The sequence below is a fragment of the Alosa pseudoharengus genome, unplaced genomic scaffold (genome assembly GCF_046254945.1).
Source record: "Alosa pseudoharengus isolate Yale_2024_CS ecotype anadromous, Long Island Sound unplaced genomic scaffold, YU_APseudo_1.1 YU_APseudo_1.1_scf_14, whole genome shotgun sequence".
Lineage (NCBI taxonomy): Eukaryota > Metazoa > Chordata > Actinopteri > Clupeiformes > Clupeidae > Alosa > Alosa pseudoharengus.
In genome coordinates, this window is record NW_027468609.1 from 18,700,293 (window position 1) to 18,723,620 (window position 23,328).

General features: G+C 41.2%; 1 long non-coding RNA gene across 1 annotated transcript in view; it reads left to right on the plus strand.

Moving 5' to 3' along the window:
• Window positions 1-16,633: 16,633 nt before the first annotated feature.
• Window positions 16,634-23,328, plus strand: part of LOC143122990 (uncharacterized) — a 29,339-nt gene continuing 22,644 nt past the window's right edge. The window contains exon 1 of the long non-coding RNA XR_012986777.1: window positions 16,634-16,751. This is a non-coding gene — a long non-coding RNA (uncharacterized LOC143122990). The remainder of the gene's footprint in view (window positions 16,752-23,328) is intronic.

A 23,328-nucleotide genomic window follows, 5' to 3' on the forward strand; every position in this document is an offset into this window, starting at 1 on the left:
TTAAAATCAGATGATGTAGGATAGTATAGAGTTAGAAGTTGGATGGCTCCAGAACTCACACCAGTGGATTGGGTCTTAAAGGAGCCACACCACTTTTATGACACTATAGCTGTTCTGTTGACCTTTAGATTTGTTGCTACTGGGCATGAAGGGCAGGCCAATTATGAGTTCTGTCCAACATTGATGGTAGGTTTAGAAGAAAAGTGAGCACATTTTAATCATATTGCAATACCAATAACCGTAATCATTTTGGTCATGATTTTTCATCAAATGTTCATACTGTATCTCTAGTGGCTGGTAGACTTTGGAATCCACCAGCCACAATGGTAGGTGGAAAAAAATATTTTAGGCTATTTCCATCCCTGATACATTCGTACACTCATACACACATTCATAAGTCTCAATCTGTCCATTTCTTTCCACAAAACTCGCCAGAAGTAATCATTTAAGGGGTTATTTTTCATTTTTTTCTACTGAGCTACTACCTTTTTCAGGTGGGCAGGGGGGCCCTTTTCATGTCTGTGCCCAGGGGCCCAGTGGCTCATAATCCTTCCATGCCACGGGGTTAAAACACTGGTCTTGTTTTCAAGTGCAATCAATAATTTAATTGTACATTTTGAAGAAACTTAAATCAGGGATTATACTGTACATAGCAAAAAAGTCAGGGGACAGACATTTTTAAAATTAGGTTTAGGAAAAAATTTAACGCACACGCACTATGACTTCACAAAATCTCACTCCAGCCAATCACCCAAAGTTGGCAACCCTGGTAAAGCATGGTTTAAGAATGACTATTCCATACGGTCTCGCAAGCAGCCTCCTTCAAATGCGCCGTTGAATGCCAAAATACCGATGCATTTATTTGACATATCGCGCGTTGCGCCGTTAAAGGGAATGACAGATGTCATTCTCATTGGTTTAAAATGATGTTACGCCCCAAACACACCCCTATGACTGATTAAAAGACCTAGGAACACCTTGTTACGCCATGCGCTCCACTTTTGAGGACGAAAACCCTCCCAATGTGAACTGGACATCCTACTAAATTTGAATAGACTTTTGACGAGTGACAATGCACTTTAGAATGTCATGATAGGGCCCTTAATGATCTTTGATACTTAATGGGAAATACTGTAAATTTGTGTGTGTGTGTGTCTTAGTCTGTGTGTGTGATATATGCAATGCTGTCAAGGATTGACGGTTGGGGCCTACAAGACCACATATGATGCTATCAACTGCGAAAAATTCAGTGGAAATGTGTGAGTGAATATAGCCAGAATGTTGAACGTTCCACACAAACAAGCCAATGGTGCTGAATAAAAATGGAAAACATGTTTTTACAAGATGCGTGTTATCCAGAAAGGTCTTTTAGTCATTTTTGTGTTCACTTGAGATACAGTAATTCAATTCCCATTTTAGATGTCTCTCATCACAGAATGTCATGGTTCTGTCAGATAGACAGACTACTGACTGTCATTGTACACTTAGCCATTTGTGCTGCATGTGTGTGCAGTTAATGAAATGAGTAATGATGTTGTTTTGAAGAAATTTAAAGGGACGATGGGGAGAACACCAATTAAATATGAGTGTTTGTCTGTGTATGCAGTTTCTTCTCCCCTGTAGCTTGGGAAGGGTAGTGTACTATGGAAGAGATGTAACTGTGAGTCATTTAAATTCCAAGTGCGTTTGACAACTTCTGCTCAGTTCCCTTGTCGCTCTATGAGAGCTAGGAGTGGCGGCTGATGCGACTTAATAGACCCGCCAACTTGATCTACTGCTGTTTCTGGGCAATTCCGGGCAAAACTGTCACATCCATAACGTCAACACAATTCCATGGTATTTAGTTTGCGTTATGGACATGACAGTTTTACGTGGAATTGCCCTTCTAAAACTGATAGTCCGCTAGCGCATCGTGCCTACAGTAACAACACCCCTTAGCTGTTGTAAAATCAGTGTAACCTACGGCCTCTCCGTAGGCTTAAATGTGTACCAGGTGATGGTGGGTGTAAAGGATGATGTCCTCTATCACCTACACAGGGGAAGCGGTCAAACATGTTATTTGATTTCTCCAGTGTGTCCAACACCATCCAGTGTCTGTTATTGAGAGACAAGTTGGCAGAGATGAGGATGAGGATGGACTCACAGCTGGTGTCCTGGATAGCAGGGCTACCTCACAGGGAGACCACAGTATGTCAAGCTGAGAGACTGCTCCTCTTATATGGTGGTTAGTAGCACTGACACACCACAGGGGGGTGCTGCTTTCTCCAGTTTCCTTCACCCTTTACGCTGCCTGTCAAATACAGCTCCAAGTCACGGCACATTCAGCGGCCCTCAGAGGACACTGTGATTGTGGGATGCATTTGGAGGCCGTTGAGACATTGTGTAGGTCAACAAAGCAAAAAAGTGACACAGAAAACTTACGATGCATAAATGCATTATAAGACCAAAGTTTCGATGCTCTCTCTATTTTACCAATTTTTTTGTTGTTGTTGGAAAGTCGTCAATCAGTCGATAAGTTGATCAGCACCACCCAAAGTGTGCTTTTAGCCCTTGATTGGTGGGGAAAGATGGCCCTGTGGTTGGCACACACACACACACACAGACTAACTGTGTCATGTGTACGGCATGTATCTGACACTAGGCTGCCTCTGTCTACATTGCTGTCTGCCTCTACACTTATCACTCCCCAATTCTGATACTGTGCCACTCTGTCAAAGCTGAGATTCTTTCTCTGAAACCAACTGTGATCATGTTTCTTAACACACACACATACACACACACAGACTAACTGTCTGTCACATGCACAGCATGTGTCTGATTAGAGTAAGCTGCATCTATCTATATTGGCTCTGGCTATATACTTATCACTCCCCAACTTTGGTACTGTGTCTGAGAACAACTGTGATAATGTTTCTTGACACACACACACACACACACACACACACACACACTGACTCAAACACACTATCCAAACACACTCTTAATCAGGGGTGTCAAACTAATTTTCATAGAGGGCCACATCATTGAATTTATAGGTTACTGAGGGCCACATAATCGGCGAACATGTGCATGGTACAACCATTAAATCGGTATTGCAGTATGGCTTATTTAAAATTGGTGTGAAATAATGGTCCTAACCACTTTAAACAGTGTGGCTGAAATAAAAAACAAACAGCCTACAACAGTAACATTTTCAAATGCAACTTCTAGGCCTATTAGTTAACAACTGATCAATATTCATTCATGGACTGACATTGATGAGAATAAACTGCAGTCAATAATGTGCATAACAATGTCCATAACACTTGTTGTACTTACCACTAAAATTAACTGTGGCTAAGAAAGGTACTGTGTGAGTGTGTGTGTGTGTGTGTGTGTGAGAGAGAGAGAGAGAGAGCGAGAGAGAGCTATGGTACGCACACCCACCCACCCCCCGAAAAAACAAATTCACGTGTGTACAATATTTGTCCGTTTCCCGGTTTTAGGTCTGTGCATTGCAAAAAAAAGTAGCCTACATAGCATAACAATATCCACATGCAGTAATACAACAACAACGTCTACGATGACCTATTCATTTGGACAAATTGATACAGCCCGGCCCTATAGATAATAGTTACCTTTAGTTTTGTTCTAGCGTACCGTGACGTCTGGCTTTAAACAGCTGTAATGCAGTCTAACGTTCTGACAAGCACACCAATTGCTTACCTTATTCTTGCCCATCTGGAATAACTCCTCTAGCTTTGCTGCCTCCATCCTTTCTGTTTTCGTTGTTTAAACTTGTGATATCCAGGATGAGTAGCCTATGAGTTACTGAATTAGCTCAACATTGTGTGCTTATCTAGATAGCCGAGTAAAAGAAAACAACAAGTAGCCTAGTTGCGCGCCTGCGTGCGTATTCTGTCTCCTGCTCAAACAAAATGTGTGCGCGTTAATTTTGATAATGTGTTCACTAACTTTATGTGATAGAACATTTTAAATAGCCTGATGGCATGCAGCTAATGCGATACTGTGCATAGTTGGGAAGGTATGGTGGGCCAATTTGGTGTGATACACATTACACACATGGGCGGATTATGAACTTTCGGGCCCCTGGGCCCAGATGTATTAAGGGCCCCCCACTAATTGTCGTATATGTGGGTGGGGGGTTTGGGGGTCCTCCCCCAGAAAAAAATTAAATTGTTTGATGTGATTTCCTGTATTCTGGTGCATTCAGTAATCCATCCCTGGCCCGTTCAGTAATCCATCCATGATTACACACACACAAGGGAAGTTTTCTCTCGTTGTTGAGGGACTGACGTGCGGGCGGTTCAAAATCATTGCCGTATGTTTCACACCCCTGCTCTTAATCATGCATTCCATATCCAGTCACACATGAATGCTTCGCTAAGCGTGTAGTTTTGAATGTGTCTGCTTTGCTGTCTTTTTGATTTATCTGTTCAAACTCATCTCTCTTTCATATCTTTCTATCTGCTCTCTCTCTCTATCAGCTACTGCTCTCTGTCCTTGCCCTCCTTCTCTCTCTCCCTCTGCTCCTGCTCCTTGTCTCTTCTCTCTCTCTGATCTCTCTCTTTCTGCACTCTGACTAGCCTTGTTTATATACAGTACATATTTTTTTGTCAGTCTGATCGAAATTATTTCGATGGAAGACGTCAGACCAACTGTATGGTGCATGGCACAATAATCTAACTAACCAATCAGGTGTTTATATACACAAACATGTTTAATCGGAATAGCAATTCAAAAGAAAAATTATTGGCATGACAAAAACTCCATTTGTATTGCCAGAGAATTTCTACTTACGCAGGTACAAAAAAACAGAACACCATCTCGCCCTCCCTCTATCGCTCCCTCCATGCCAGTGTGTGGCATTCCTGTGACGTCCATGACTGGCGCCAGAGAGGCAGGGATAAGGGGACGCTGTTTATTAGTCTGCCCAGGCCAGAATATATGTGTCTGTAGCAGTTTTTTTTGTTTGTGTGTCTTTGATTGAGTGTGGTGTGTGTGTGTGTGTGTATGTGTATGTGTATGTGTCTTTGATTGAGTGTGTTGTGTGTATGTGTCTGTGTATGCGTGTCTCTGACTGATTGAGTGTATGAGATTGTACATGTGTGTGTACATGTGTGCCTTTAGATATTTGTTAGAGGGTGTTCGCGGTGGTGACAAAAGCGCACCTGGCTGTTTTCAAACACCTCCTGTAAAGAACACCAGCAGGACTTCAAACCTTACGCAACAACGGAAAACTACAGAAGGAGAGGAAAAGCGAGAGAGAGGTAGAGATGGAGGGATTGAGTGGAAGTTAGAATAGAAATGTGAGAGATGGATGGAGGGATACAAGATGGCATGAGAACAAGAGAGAGAGAGAGACAGAGTGGAGGAAGGAATAGAAACTAGAGAATGTAATTCCAGGGAATTACGAGTGCATGAAAATGCAAAAATGGCTGCTGAATAAAATATTGTTGAATATTGTTTAAAATATAATCCAAGTAAAAAGATGGAGGTCAGATAGAGAAAAAAGTTTGGTGGGGAGTCATAGTTGATGACAACTGACAGTTGGAATGGCTGAACAGTTAAATAGTCGGATAGTGAAAATGGTTAGGTTGTTTAATAGGGAATTATTATAGTGAGGACTTTTATTTTGAAACAGTTGTGGGCAGTTGGCAGGAGTCATAGTTGATTACAACTGAGAGTTGGAATGGCTGAACAGTTAAATAGTTGGATAGTTAAAATGGTTAAATTATTTAATATAGAATTATTGTAGCGAGAACTTTTATTTTGAAACAGTTGAGGGCAGAGGAAACAGTTGGCGGGAGTTATAGTCGATGACAACTCACAGTTGGAATAGTTGAACAGTTAAAAAGTTGGAAAGTTTAAATGGTTAAATTATTTAACAGGGAATTATTGTACTGAGGACTTTTATTTTGAAACAGTTGTGGGCAGAGGAAACAGTTGGCAGGAGTCATAGTTGATTACAACTGAGAGTTGGAATGGCTGAACAGTTAAATAGTTGGGTAGTTAAAATGGTTAAATTATTTAATAGGGAATTATTGTAGTGAGGACTTTCATTTTGAAACAGTTGTGGGCAGAGGAAACAGTTGGCAGGAGTCATAGTTGATGACAACTGACAGTTTGAAAGGCTGAACAATAGTTGGATAGTTAAAATGGTTAAATTATTTAAAATGGAATTATTGTAGTGAGGAGTTTTATTTTGAAACAGTTGTGGGCAGAGGAAACAGTTGACGGGAGTCAAAGTTGATGACAACTGACTGTTGCTAGAGTAGTAGAGTAGTATGGTGGTTGCTATGCTGGTTGCTAGGTTTTAACTGTGAATGTGGTTGCTAAGCTGTTGCTAGGGTACTTGAAGTCGTTGCTAGGTTGTTGCTAGGGTGTCCATGGTGGCTACTATCAGAAATAAAGGAGTTACTACAGTGGTTTGCTAGTATAATCATGTTGGTTGCTATGGAAACTGACATAGATGCTTAATTTCAATGGTTGCTAAATTGGTTGCTAGGTAGGTGGTGGTTTAATATAGTACTGTAGGCTAGAGGCATAATTGATGATAACTGACAGTTGAAATAGTTGAACAGTTAAATAGTTGGATAGTTTAAATGGTTAAAATATTTAATAGGGAATTATTGTAGTGGAGACTTTTATTTTGAAACAGTTGTGGGCAGAGGAAACAGTTGAACAGGATCTGTAAGCCTAAGGTATGAGCTACACCAGGCGCGTAACTGAAGCGCTCCGTTCGCGACGCGTAAAATCCATTTTAGATGAATGGTCTATTTTTTCCGAATGTACGCCCCACTGTCACGTCTGGTGTAGCTACTTCCATTGATTATAATGGAAGCTAATTGTTGCAGCAGACGCAACGCGAACGGAACGCTTCAGTTACGCGCCTGGTGTAGCTCAGCCCTAAGACAGACAGTTGCTGGAGGTGGCCGGAACCATATGGCTCTGGCCGGAACACTTGGCATAGGATTCCAAGTGCCCTATTGTGATGCCATAATCGGCAATGTTAAGTCTATGGGGAAATTTTCAGTAGTTTTTAATTAATAGTTCAAAAAGTATAAAAGTTACAAATATGAAAAATACATTCCACATCTGTCCTAAGTAAGACCTACGTAACGCAGTTTGAATTAAGTTTCTACGTTAAATGGTTGAAGCCGCATTAGACGCAGAAAAAGCGTTAGAAGAAGAATAATAAGAAGAAATCGGATAACAGTAGATTGCATTTTCATGCACTCTAATGAGAGTGAGATGGATGCAGGAATAAGAGATGGCATGAAAACCAGATAAAGAGAGACAGAGAGAGAGAGAGAGGAGTAATGGGAGAACATGTCATACTGTGCACTCAACAGCACATAGAGAGAGAGAGAGTGGGAGAAAGAAAGAAAGAAAGAAAGAGTGAGATGCAGGGTAAACCTGAGGGTGACCAGCATGATTTGAGCACCACCAACACATCTGTGTGGGCCCAGACTACCCGCAGGCCTCCCTTACCACCACACTGTTCTCTGTGTGCTCGTCCGATCGGAGAGCCCTTATCTCTGTCTAGAGCACACGTGCACACACACATGCACACACACATAAACACACTGTGCTCGTCCCCTACAGAGGTCTGTGATCTCTGTCTGTAGCATACACACACACACGTAAACGTGAGTGTGGGTCACGTCTGATTTTCTGAATTTCAGAGAAACCCGTGAGTCAAATGCTCTGATACCAAATAGCTACACCCTCAGCTGTACAGTAAATACACATGGCCCCCTCCTACACACACACAGAAAAACACATACCGTATCAGCTAGTCTGATCCCAAATGGGGGCTATAAACGCTATCAACTGTAAACAAACACACACACCAACTCAGCTGCCGAACGGAAGCAGTAAATGCTCTCAGAAGAACTGCCTTCCCAAACAGATGCATATTAGAGCAGGGTAATCAAGATATGTTAAGCTTGTTCACAGAGTTCCTCTGAATTCCTAAAAAAAAACACACAACACAGATTGCTAATCCCAGACATCTAACATACATGAAAATTGTTTGATGCTAACCGTTGACTGGAAGGACTGTTGGCGTACAAATGTGTGTGCGCTAAAAATGTGTGAGTGTGTCATCAGTCGTCCCCTCGGACTCTTAGCTGGGGCTCTGGAGGTGGAGCGGCCATGACCCTGATGAATGTGTTTGGTCACAGAAACATTGCGTTGCGCTGCATTTCAGTACAGACATATTGCATTGCACAACCCTCATCCTTAACGGTGGTGAAGGATGAGGGGCCTACAAGACCACATATGATGCTATGAACTGCGAAAAATTCAGTGGAAATGTGTGAGGGAATATGGCCAGAATGTTGAACGTTCCACACAAACAAGCCAATGGTGCTGAATAAAAACAGAAAACATGTTTTTACAAGATGCGTGTTATCCAGAAAGGTATTTTAGTCATTTTTGTGTTCTCTTGAGATGTACAGTAATTCATTCCCATTTTAGATGTCTCTCATCACAGAATGTCATGGTTCTGTCAGATAGAAGGACTGCTGACTGTCACTGTACACTTAGCCATTTGTGCTGCATGTGTGTGCAGTTAATGAAATGAGTAATGATGTTGTTCTGAAGAAATTTGAAGGAACGATGGGGAGAACACCAATTAAATATGAGTGTTTGTCTGCCTGCCTTCTTCTTGCATCCAGGGGCGGAGCGGGGCACTAAAATCCACCGGGAAAATTCTGACGGCAGGGGCCCGGCCCGGCCCGAACCCCCCCCCCAAAAAACACGCACACACATCAATAGCACAAACAAAATATGTCAATTTAAAATACTAATAGGCTACGTATGGTTACATTTGGAGAAAGGAACTGGATAGCGCTAGTAATGCAATACAACAAGCCAATCAACCACAAACCAGGCACTTTCAATACATTTGTAAGGAACTATAGATATTTAAGTGCAGTATAAAAACAGCTATGTGTGGATGGAAATTTCAAGCATCATGCAAGGACATGTATCTGGGTATCATAGCACTCCATAGTTGCCTGTATAAATTTAAAAAAGGAAGTAGGCCTAGCCTACAGACAATGCCAACCTAATAACACAGGTAATTAAATAATTGGAAAACCAGGCACTTTGAGGTTTGTAGAGAACTATTAAAGTAGGCCTATATAGGCTTACATATAGACAGTTCCAACGAGTTCCACAAACCATTTATCAGCCTGAGTGGCCCACTAATTAGTCATTAGGCTAGGCCTACATATCAACATAAGACTCGCTTGTGCTAGTTTCCGCCTAGCAATAACGTCCATGTAACAAGCAAGCAACCACGCCAATCCGTCAACTGTCAAAAATCCTGTAGTTTTCCTCAAAATTGATCACTTGTAGGGTCATGCCATTAGAAGAGGGGGCCGCTCATTTATCCCCCTACATTTCTGTAAATAGACTTGAACTGCAATCGGTTCAATCCTACGTCAAATCCTACGTTAATTTAAGAACAAACAAACAAATTAAATTGTCTTTTTTTTTTTATTTGTGACCATGAAAGTTCTGTAACGCCTGAATAAGACAAAAATGAATTAAGATTAAAAAAAATTAAGGCTAGCCTACACAAAAATCAGCATGGGAGAGATGAGTGTGCAGGGTAACCATGAATGACCTATAGACAGTGAGCGAGTGGTATAAATATTGGTTAGACTTCTTAAACGTGAAAGTGTAGATCAAGGAGATTTTCCCTGAAAATTCATATTGAATCTATGATTTCTATGACCGCGTAAGCCTCACCGCCGCAACAGAGACTCTATGGGCCGGCCCGCACCGCGCATAGTCCTAGGCCGGCCCACCGGGAAAACTCCTGATCGTCCCGATTGCCACTCCGCCCCTGCTTGCATCTTTGTATGCAGTTTCTTCTCCCCTGTGGCTTGGGAAGGGTCCCTGTAGTGTACTATGGAAGAGATGTAACTGTGAGTCATTTAAATTCCAAGTGTGTTTGACAACTTCTGGTCAGTTCCCTTGTCGTTCTATAGAACAGAGAGCTAGGAGTGGCGGCTGATCCGACTTAATAGACCCGCCAACTTGATCTACTGCCGTTTCTGGGCAATTCCGCGCAAAACTGTCACATCCGTAACGCCAACACAATTCTATGGTATTTAGTTTGCGTTATGGACGTGACAGTTTTAGGTGGAATTGCCCTTCTAAAACTGATAGTCCGCTAGCGCGTCGTGCCTAACAACACCCCTTAGCTGTTGTAAAATCAGTGTAACCTACGGCCTCTCCGCAGGCTTAAATGTGTACCAGGTGATGGTGGGTGTAAAGGATGATGTCACCTACACAGGGGAAGCGGTCAAACATGTTATTTGATTTCTCCAGTGTGTCCAACACCATCCAGTGTCTGTTACTGAGAGACAAGTTGGCAGAGATGAGGATGAGGATGGACTCACAGCTGGTGTCCTGGATAGCAGGATTTGGTCGAAATGAGAGCGAATTCGCCGAGGCACGGAAAACAGAGTTGCCGACAGTTTAACTTTATTCAAATGAGAACCACTCAAGAACCAATCAGTTCAGTGTTTGTGTTTAGTATGTGAGAGATGGCGGAGGCTGCTAACCTGATTCTCGCCAGATGAATTTCGTTCCGCTTAGCTCCGCCTAGCTTCACTCACATCCATCTGGGACCTCTTCCATTGAGAGTGATTTCTGCACCAGATTTTATGGTACAGCCAATCAGGACGCAGGGCTAGGGCTGGGCGATATGGACCAAAACTGATATCCCGATATTTTGGGGCTGATTGGCGATATACGATATCGATGCGATATTGATATTTCAAACAGAAAGAGCGAAGTGCTTCATATATTCACTCAACACAACAATTATGACAACACAGCCAGTTTTAATTATATTAATTTCAGACTGCTCTAACAGAGCTGTGCAAAAAAGTGTAAACAATAACATAAGCCTACAATAGGCATAGGCTACAGTTGCTCTGATAAAGCTGCGCAAATAACAAAAGACCAATAGTTTACCCTGACTGACAATGCAGGCCTACATTGTACTGCACAATGCAATAGGCTATTTTGGGCACAACAATATTGAAAAAACCTGCAGTTTTGTCACACAATGCAGTTTTTTTACCTGTAAGGGTTTGATAGGGCCTAGATGACAAGCAAATGTAGACTATGATGGCCTAGACATGTTGCTATCAACAACAAAAAAAGTTTTAAAAAATTAGGCTACTTAAACAACGTAACTGAGTCACTCATCAAGAGTGTGATAGACGCTACCGTCGTTTTGTATGCGTTCATTTTTGCATGTTCCGGTTCGTAAGGAAAATCCCTATGCACGATTGAATGGGGTTTCAGGAATCATAAAAAATGATGCCCTAACTGCTCGCGAGTCGCGTGCATATCCTCTTAATAAAATCAGCGTTTAGGTTGTCTCCCTGAGGAGTTTAGATCTGCTACTGTCGCTAAACGCAAGCATTCATCAGTGTATTTAAATTAGCTAGGCTATGTACCAAAAATTACATTTTACCGTGAGTCGAAGAGCTGTAGCTGCTAAACAGTGTTGTAACTTAAATCTGCGTGTACAAAACCGCTTGGAGCTCCAGTGGAATTTTGATTTCACAACGAGAATTCTCGGTCTAGCCGTTGATGTGCCGACGGAATAGGCATCAGCACCAACCTCTGATCAAGGTAAACAAAATCTGACTCAGTGTCCGTCATGTTTGAACGTTTGTAGTGCTGCGAGCATGGCTGCGAGGGAGAACGTGCACACGCAAGGGGCGCAGTTGAGCAGAGCTGCGGCTATCTGAATGGTCTGAACACAGAAGAGCAAGTGGCTTTGATAAAATGGCCCATTATTTGACATAATACCGGTATTACGATATTGTCTCAACTACATATCGTTTTCAAAAATATATCGGTCGTAGTCGTAATACCGATATATTGCCCAGCCCTACGCAGGGCGGGAGTTTCATAGATGTGACATAGCGTAGAAGCGACTGTGAGACTGTTATCAGCGTCACGGGTTGGCTTCGATGTGAGTGGTTGAAGTAGCATGTCAATAGATGAGGGACAAGTGGCTTATTCAATCATATGCAAGCATTTTTTGATAAGGCCCAGCCTTCTGAAGCAACACTCCAATGGATTGGTCCCAGATGGATGAGTGGAGCTAGGCGGAACGAAATTCATCTGGCGAGAGTCAGGTTAGGAGGCTGCCAGACCTGTAACATTAAAGGGGTTCATCCTTTATTACGACATCCCGTTATTACGACAACCCTCTATTACGACATACCGTTATTACGACATGCCTCTATTTAGACATGCCCCTACTCCGATTTTTTTTAGTACCGCTATTCCGACATTACCAATCCTCATTTTCAATTTATCTCTGCAGTTCCTCTATCAAATTCCAACATCCTAGATGCATGGATGAGCTGTAGTCATGTCATCTGCACCTGCAGCTACATCAACAATCCACCCGCCATCCACTCCAAACAATGTTTTTCCCAATAATTGATATCGGCACACATTTCAGTCACTAGGTGATTTTGAACTGGCCATGTGAATAAATGTTACACATTATGTAAAACATAGCTCTCCTCATTTTATTCCTTAAGCTCTCAGGGGAAAACGGTCGGAAACTCCATGCATCAAACAAACTCTGTGCGTGCAGGCCACCTATATTAATGAATTAATGGCCGTCAATCAATGGCCAATTGCGCAAAGACGGGTGGAATTCTTACGCTCCAGTAGCCTAACCACTTCAGTGAACGTTCAAATAACCCTCAGAGTTCAATGTCCATCAGGGTGTTCGAACTGGATGTGCGATATATTCAAGTTGCTTATATTGCATAGAGGACAATGATAACAATGCATTTTGGCTTGCCAGCAGGTTGGATAAACTCAATTTACTACACAATAATGTAGGCTAGGCTTATATCTTTTATATGTCATGTAGTTGTTGAATTGCACATAACATGTCTGCATATTTATTATGACCGCCGCGCAGCGAAGCGGCGGTCATATAGGTTTAGTCAGATTTTTTTTTTCTTCAAAGTTTTTTTTCTTTTTTTTTTTCTTTTTCGCATGATCAAAATTCCGTCAATGAGTCCCGGGACACTGAAAGACCGGGGTACATGAAACTTGGTGGGCATGTAACCCCACATGGATAGCATGGAACCATCGTTTTTCGTTTTGATCTGTAGCCCCCCCGCTGGACTGGACCCCCCGAAAGGAGGGTAGGGCAGACACAGTTTTCTGTGAATATCTCGAAAACCGTAGGGTTTAGGAGGAGCATTTTTTTTGTATGTTGATCTCAAGGGGCCATGTCAAACCATTCCATAACCACTGATTTCATGTATAGCGCCACCTAGTTAAACACAAAAAAGTAAAAATGAGGTGTTGTAATTGAAGGTATCTGTGACCTAACATAGTCAAAACTGCACGAAATTGGAAGTGTATGATCATTATGACACCCTCTGTATGCACACCAAATTTTGTGGAATTCCGTTCATGGGGGGCCACACAATAAATTAATTTATGTTACTATACACCAACTGGCCTGTAGGTGGCCGGAGACAGTTTTCTGTGAATATCTCGATAACCGTAGGGCCTAGGAGGTCCACCTTTTTTATGTATGTTGGTCTTAAGGGGGCATGTCAACCCATCCCATTACCACTTATTTCATGTATAGCGCCACCTAGTTAAAAATTAAAAAGCAAAAAATTAGGTGTTTTCATCACAATATATCTGGCTGACAAGGTCAAAACTGCACGAAATTAAAAGTGTAGGATCATTATGACACCCTCCGAATGCATGCCAAGTTTTGTGTACTTTCGTTCATGGGGGGCCTTACAATAAAATAATTTATGTGTACATTTAGTGACGTACACCAACAAGGATTCCCGGGACACTGAAAGACCGGGGTACACAAAACTTGGTGGGCATGTACCCCCACATGGATAGCATGGAACCGTCATTTTTCGTTTTGATCTGTAGCCCCCCCACTGGACTGGACCCCTTCGAAAGGAGGGTAGGGCAGACACAGTTCTCTGTGAATATCTTGAGAACTGTAGGGCCTAGGATGACCATTTTTTTCTGTATGTTTACCTCCAGGGGTCATGTTAACCCATTTCATGTGCACACATGTGCACAAACAGATACACACACACACACACACACATACATTCACAGTAATCATACGTATGACACATACTCACACAGTAGACATATGTACACTTGCATGCACAGACACATACGCAGGCACACACACAAGCACGCACACGCACACACACACACACACACACACTCACACACACACACACATAACATAAACATAACACAAACAATCAAGAATTTCTCAGAATTATGAACAGGCAAGATGGAGGTGGGGTTGTATAAAATTAATTTTACATGTGAAATCTATGAACTAATCATGTTTTGGTACTTGTTGTCTAGCAGATACCAGTGAGAATTGAGTGTGGATAATGCAATTTAGTGAGACAGTTAGAATCATATATGCTTTGTTTATCATTTGTAAAGCATTGTTCCTATGTTAATTCTCATAAATAAAGTATTTGTACACACAGTTATAAATGGATTGTTCATAGTAAATAAGCCTATATCTAAAATATGTTTATGAATTATTGTTAATACTTAATAAATTATGCAATATACACATGCACTAATGATTAGTTAGGGTGAGGATACATGTTTTATAAACCACTTCCTAATACTATAATTCATGATTAACTCAGGGGTTACAAGTGGTTAGTTAATGATATTTTGTGAGCTTATCTAAAGTAAGGACTTTCTATGCCTTGCAACACATTTTCAAATTAGTTGTAAAGACTACATTCACATTCATTGATTTAGCAGACAAGCGACGTACACATGTCAATTAAATTGAAGGCCATTGACATAACAGTGAAAGCTGGGAATTGAACCCCCAACTTTTCAGGCTACTGCATGCTAGTCCAGCTCCTTATCCACTACACTACCTTGGCCCAGATAGAAAACCCTACAACTATGCAAGAGTTTCTGTTTTCTTCTACTACACACTGTTATTAAACATCAGTAAATTATTATTAAATGCTGTATTCTTCATTTGTAAAGCATTGTTCCTACATTAATTCTCATCTGTAAATCATGTGTACACACACACTTAAAATGGTTTGTTCATAGTAAACACGCATATCTATATTATATTTTTGAATTGACGGTTGTAATACCATTGGACAGAGGTAGTGTAGTGGATAGGGAGCCGGGTTAACATGCAGTAACCCATAAAGTTGGGGGTTCAAACCCCGGCGTTCACCAATGTGGCCTTGCCCTTTAATTTCATTGACATGTGTAAGTCGCTTTGGGTGAAAGTGTCGGCTAAATTAATAAATGCAAGTGTAAACTTTATTACTCTTTTGTAAATGTGTTGCAAGGCATAAAACGTCCTCACTTTAGATGAGCTCACAAAATATCATTAACTAACCACTTGTAACTTCTGAGTTAATTATTAGTTATAGTATTAGGAAGTGGTTTATAAAATATGTATCCTCACCCTAACTAATCATTAGTGCATGTGTATGTAACAACTGTTAAATAATGGAAATATTACTTAATCAAAAACATATTATTGCATCATTTATTAAGTATTAACAATAATGTATAAACATATTTAAGATATAAACTTATTTACTATGAACAAACTATTTATAAATGTGTGAACAAATGCTTTACTGATGATAAATTAGAAATTACTAATGATGAACAAACCATTAACTAATAATTAACAAAGGCTTAATAAATGATGAATTGTGTGTAGTTATATTATAAAGTGTTACCAAATAATGTGTAGCCTGCTGGCACGATTTGATAACGCACATTGATAATAAGTTGACATGGAGGCTCAGGCTGGTGTCCCAGGACCTGATGAACACGCCACTAAAAAGCACAAACATCTCAGGTGCCGGGAGGAGTGGGTAGGGAAATATCTGTGGATTACTGCAGCCATGTAAACAAAGTGTTTTGCAGGAATTCTTGAAGTCTGAAGGAGTGGGTCACATTCATAAAATGACTTATGTTGCTGATGTCTGGGTTATACAAAGCTACAACACAATCATTGTGTTCTCTTAATGACCGACAGTTTAGTGTATAAATAAAAAAATGCCATAAAGTAGGCCTATTAGAGTTACAAGTGTTGGAAAGGCCTGATTTGCATGTACTGTTACATTTTCAGGTTTACTTTATGACAGACAGTTGAGTTTCTGAATAAAAATATTTCTTCACAGACACTCTTAAACATGTGTGAGCACAAAATCTCATGCATTCCATCACATGTTATATTCATCTATTGCAATTTCACACGTCTGTCGCACGTTTTACATCCTGGTTAAGAAACGTTTCACATCAAACAACTTCCTAGCAGTTTCTCTCTCTCTTTCACACACACACACACACACACACACACACACACAGAGAATGTATATCACCAACAGTACCATGGTTACTGCTGCTGTAGTGTTTCTCATTTCTCAGAACCACAAATACCACTTGAGAAAAATTAACCACACACACACACACACACAGACACACACACACTCACACAAGAGAAAGAGCTGCATTTACAGGAAACATACAGAAGTGAGTCACACACAGTCACACACACGCACACACACAAAGGACAGAGCAAACCAGGAGCATAAAAAAGAGGACAGTAAAGATGGACATCACCTCTATTCTGATGGTGTTGCTGATCTGCCTGAGTCAGGACCACATAGGTAAGTTACATGGAACTAACGAGCGACTGTCTGGTAGCATTATACTCTGTCGTGTGGCATGTACCCCCACATGGATAGCATGGAACCGTAATTTTTCGTTTTGATCTGTAGCCCCCCCGCTGGACTGGACCCCCCGAAAGGAGGGTAGGGCAGACACAGTTCTCTGTGAATATCTTGAGAACTGTAGGGCCTAGGATGACCATTTTTTCCCGTATGTTTGCCTCCAGGGGTCATTTTAACCCATTTCATGTGCACAAACAGATACACACACACACACACATACATTCACAGTAATCATACGTATGACACATACTCACACAGTAGACATATGTACGCTTGCATGCACAGGCACATACGCAGGCACACACACAAGCACGCACACACACACCCACACACACACACACACTCACACACACCCACACACATAACATAAACATAACACAAACAATCAAGAATTTCTCAGAATTATGAACAGGCAAGATGGAGGTGGGGTTGTATAAAATGAATTTTACATGTGAAATCTATGAACTAATCATGTTTTGGTACTTGTTGTCTAGCAGATACCAAGAATTGAGTGTGGATAATGCAATTTAGTGAGACAGTTAGAATCATATAGGCCTTTCAGCGTGATTTCTTTTTGTGGAAAAAATGTGCTGGACTGGGCGGCGGTCATATTTTGTACCGCTCTGCGGTACATCTAGTTTAGTCTTCTTTCTCTCGACTTTAGGCTAGCGCATGCATTATCATGGCCCTATAATTGTGCAAAGACAGGCGGGATATCCGACGCTCCTTTTACAGTAAACCACTTCACAACGATCGTTCAAATAACCCCCAGAGTTCAGTGTCCATCAGTCCCAACATTTAGAAACATAATCGAAAAGTCCAAGAGTAAATTGGGTGTGTTTTGATTTTGAGAGAGACTGGAGAAGGGCCGTATGTCTCACAGCAACTGCGATAACCTTGTTTCTTGAAGGCTATCCTTACCTCCAAATATCCACATCTAATGAGGGTCGGCGACTATCCAATACCCAATACTATTTGCAATACCCTCGATATACATATTGTTGGAAAGCTTAGTTTATGGCCGTTCGTGTGAGTACAATAACTTAATTTTGTAAATTTTACAATCCTGTTGCCCCTGCTATTTATCAATGTAGCCTTTTATTGTTTTTTTTGCCATGAATCGTCTGAGCTGTGATGAAATCGTGTGTTCTTTAAAGTTGGGACGATTACTGTAGGCCTATACTGCCCATATTGGAATAAAAAAATAAAGGCCCACCCTAGGCCTACTTCGCAAAAGTCCACTCCGTTAAAAAATCCTGGCTACGCCACTGTTAATGACCTCGTGTCGGAATGGCAGGACGTTTGAAAAAAAGGTCAAGTGTCGCTACTCCGACAATGGAAAAAAAAATGTCGCAGTAGTGGGACGCTTGAAAATTAATGTTAATGCCGCCACTTCGACAATTAGACGCCAATGTCTAAGTAGCGGCATGTCGGAATAGCAGCATGTAACCAACATTAAAACAACACTTTGTGATTAAAAGGTTTCCTGACGAACATTGGTGCTTGTATCAACACAAACATTGTGGTTTATAGGCTACATGTAATGTTAGCATGAAAACACAATATATGAAATAAATAATGTCTTTGTTACCTTGTTGTTTCTACGAACATGAATTGTTGTTTATTTGCAACATCAACTTTTAGTCGCACACATAAACACAAGCACACACACGTACACCTTATTACTTCCACATACACACTCACAAGCAAACACACACACAAACACACACACACACACAGGGAAGCATATACTGTATACACAAAAACACACACTCATTTACATACACAGTTGCAAGTTGCAAGAGTAGGTGGATGGAGTAGGAGACAAATGGGCAAGTGTGATACAGAGGCTTGCTTTATATCCTAATGTCGGCTGGTTATTTTAATATACGGTTTGCCATGTGTTGAGTTTGTGAGATATTCCACCGGGACTATTGGGTGTGCAGAGCTGTGTGTAGAATGTAAATATGATTACATGTCATGTAAATTTGTTATTTAAGCGAATTGCGCGAACCGCTTAGCACAGCAACTAGCCGCTAATATCACTGGAAAGCTTATGTTCCATGCGCAATTCAACAGAGAAGATGCCGCGTGAATTTGGACGGAATTTGTGTCCATTGGCCACTAACAGGCTACATGGCAATTAAGCACCGTAAAGAGGCTTTTTGTTTATTTACAGTTGCTAAAAGTGGTGGGGACAAAATTAAGTACTTATCCCCATCTTCCCCATCTAAATGTCTATGGCTGATAGCCTAATTAGCTTGCTTGCCAGCCACTGCAGTCAGGCTTGCTAATTTTTTGCAAGGAGTTTCCCTGTGTGGAAACCTACCATAACAGGTCCACTTCATCGCTGTTGTGGTTGGTCACAGGCTGTAGGTGGGTTGGCAGACCAACGGAAGGAATATGTGGGACTGGCTGGCGGCATTAAAAATATGTGTTTAAATTTTTTTTAATGGCTACAAACCCTCTGCAGGACCTTCCCATGAAGCTGGGTGAAAGGCTTCTTGAGTGTTTTCTTAAAAGACATTTAGAATGATCTCCATGTAAGAATGTTGTATTTGGGTGTCTGTTCCAGGGAAGGCAATTATCTAAGAATCAGTCTGGGAATTATCCTGATAATGAGTTTAGCTGGAAATCTGAGTTTGAGCTGGCAGCTCTGCTATCAGATTGTGTTACTGGTTCCTGTGTGTAATATAGGAGCACTATCTCTCAGACACACACACATACACACGCAGACAGACACACACACACGCATCCCAAAACGATTGTGCACAGAATCATACCTGCTTGTAGACCACTCATGTGTGTTTGTATGTGTGTGTGGATACTATCATGGAAAATATGAATGTCCTTTTCGAAATACATTGCCATGGAGTTGTCTGGGACAACATTAGGGGCAGTTTCTGAATTTCTTTTCCTCTTGAGACTTGAGTCAAAGACGCTGTCAGTTTTTACTACTCTCAGTGACATCAGGCAGTTGCCTGCAATATCCAATGTCAAATATGCAAACTAAACATTGCAATTTTACAAACACACAACAGTCATTCATTTTCAAACTTAATAGACAATTAAGGGTAAACTTAACCAAATATAAGGGAAAAGGCTATTTATTCTTCTAGATTATTTCATTTGCCTTTTTGGACAGTTTTATTTATTTTTTCTGGATTGTTCGTTTCATTTTCATGTTTTTATTATGACCGCCGCGCAGATTTTTTATTATTTTTTTTTCTTCTTTTTTTTTTCTTTTTCGCATGCCCAAATTTCCGTCAATGAGTCCCGGGACACTGAAAGACCGGGGTACACGAAACTTGGTGGCCATGTAACCCCACATGGATAGCATGGAACCATCGTTTTTCGTTTTGATCTGTAACCCCCCCGCTTGACTGGACCCCCCGAAAGGAGGGTAGGGCAGACACAGTTTTCTGTGAATATCTCGAAAACCGTGGGGTTTAGGAGGACCTTTTTTTTTTGTATGTTGATCTCAAGGGGCCATGTCAACCCATTCCATAACCACTCATTTCATGTATAGCGCCACCTAGTTAAACACAAAAAAGTTAAAATGAGGTGTTGTAATTGAAGGTATCTGTGACCTAACATAGTCAAAACTGCACGAAATTGGAAGTGTATGATCATTATGACACCCTCTGTATGCACGCCAAGTTTTGTGGAATTCCGTTCATGCGGGGCCACACAATAAATTAATTTATGTTACTATACACCAACTGGCCTGTAGGTGGCCGGAGACAGTTTTCTGTGAATATCTCGAGAACCGTAGGGCCTAGGAGGTCCATCTTTTTTATGTATGTTGGTCTTAAGGGGGCATGTCAACCCATCCCATTACCACTTATTTCATGTATAGCGCCACCTAGTTAAAAATTAAAAAGCAAAAAATTAGGTGTTTTCATCACAATATCTCTGGCTGACGAGGTCAAAACTGCACAAAATTAAAAGTGTATGATCATTATGACACCCTCCGAATGCATGCCAAGTTTTGTGTACTTTCGTTCATGGGGGGCCTTACAATAAAATAATTTATGTGTACATTTAGTGACGTACACCAACAAGGATTCCCGGGACACTGAAAGACCGGGGTACACGAAACTTGGTGGGCATGTACCCCCACATGGATAGCATGGAACCGTCATTTTTCGTTTTGATCTGTAGCCCCCCCCCGCTGGACTGGACCCCCCGAAAGGAGGGTAGGGCAGACACAGTTCTCTGTGAATATCTTGATAACTGTAGGGCCTAGGATGACCATTTTTTTCCGTATGTTTGCCTCCAGGGGTCATGTTAACCCATTTCATGTGCACACATGTGCACAAACAGATACACACACACACACACACATACATTCACAGTAATCATACGTATGACACATACTCACACAGTAGACATATGTACGCTTGCATGCACAGGCACATACGCAGGCAAAACACAAGCACGCACGCACGCACACACACACACACACACTCACACACACACACACACACACATAACATAAACATAACACAAACAATCAAGAATTTCTCAGAATTATAAACAGGCAAGATGGAGGTGGGGTTGTATAAAATGAATTTTACATGTGAAATCTATGAACTAATCATGTTTTGGTACTTGTTGTCTAGCAGATACCAGTGAGAATTGAGTGTGGATAATGCAATTTAGTGAGACAGTTAGAATCATATAGGCCTTTCAGCGTGATTTATTTTTGTGGAAAAAATGTGCTGGACTGGGCGGCGGTCATATTTTGTACCGCTCTGCGGTACATCTAGTTTCATCTGAGATAATTCTTTTTTTAGTCTTACTCTTCTTCCCCATCTTCTTGAGGCACAGGTTCATATCTGTCTGTATCTAAATGTCTGTTTCACTCACTCATCACCTACAGAATTCTCTCCTAAATTGCCCCCAAAATCATTGTATTTTGGTCCTGGTGTCCATTATAATGGACGTTCATAAAGGCACTATTATTTCAAAATGTAAATCAAGGAACACCATGGGCACAGCAGCACAATGATATCATGCAGCACCTGAAAATAATCCCCGTAGGCTAACTTCCAGCAACAAGCTGCAGCAGATGAATTGGTTAGTGCAGTGTTTTTCAACCACTGTGCCGGGGCACACTAGTGTGCCGTGAGAGATCATCAGGTGTGCCGCAAAAAATTACCCAAATGTCACTCACTGGTCCAGAAAAGCAACTGTTGCATCCAAGAATGTATAACCACATGCTCTCATTGATTGTATGATTGCACAATTTGTGGTATGCAGGCATTGTGCAACGGGGGCCCCATATCCAGTATTCACAGAATCATCACATATCCAGTTCATAACAACAATTAAATTAGATATAGTCACCTGCAAATGAAACAGAGGGCGCTTGTTTTATTGAGCAGGTCTTGCATAGAAGCCATAATAAGGCCTGTGTAATCTTTGTATTATTTGAAATTTTAGTCTATGGTATGTTTATTTTTTCTTCACACAGAATGTTAGTGTGCCGTGGGACATTTTAAGTGTCAAAAGTGTGCCGTGGCACAATAAAGGTTGAAAAACACTGGGTTAGTGACTGGATTATTATGCCTGAATGAGAGTATAGTTCCATGTCAAATCAGCCTAGAAAATCGCCACGTTTCATTTTCCGTTGGTCTTATTACACTTTCTAACTTGAGAGGAGTAGAGTTTTAAATAGGAAAATTACCGGAAATCTAGTCACTTTTAAATGTGATGCTAGCAGGTGAGATGCTAATGGTCTAATCTGATTCAATGATCTAGGCTGGAGCTAAAAGTGGTATTGCCAGACTCAGAGAAGCTGGATGAACTGGAGAAAGGTAAAAATCAATTGTTTAACTCAAGAGGAGATGGAAAATGAGTGTAATTCTCCAAATGGTCGAATATCCCTTTAATCTACCCATCGCTAGGAAATGACTTCCAAACAAACGTCCCATGGTCATTTCAGTTGGTTTGATGGTCAAAATAATGCTAAAACAATGTTTTGTGAGTCCCCAGCCCCCCCCCCCCCATATTTACATTTTTACACATTCTGGTTGTGGTAAAAAAAATACATGTTTTTAAAATGACCATAACCTTGGTTCTACTTCATTGAAACTGATTAGCTTAGCGTGATACCTGATCCCTACCCGTTCGTTAGACACCAGCGGCACAACGGTAAGTCTGTTAAAGTTAGTCATTTCCAAAGGGTGCGTCAGCGGCACACCGGTGTGCCGCTGGAGTTCTGAGGGTTAGAGAGCTAACCACAGTCAAAAAACAGATATCAACCTCCGTTAAACTGATAATATAATATTTGGCACATGGGGATACGCCAGAGGAAAACCTACAGCTGGAACCTCACCATTTTCAAACCTCCAGAGATCCCAGACCAATCTGTTTAGCCACACACACACACAGACACACACACACACACACAAAATAATTAGCTACTGCATACAGGAGATATTTCCTTCATTTCCAAGTTTATTTAAACGATCCAATGAATAATTCAGACCTCAGATATTAAAACGCA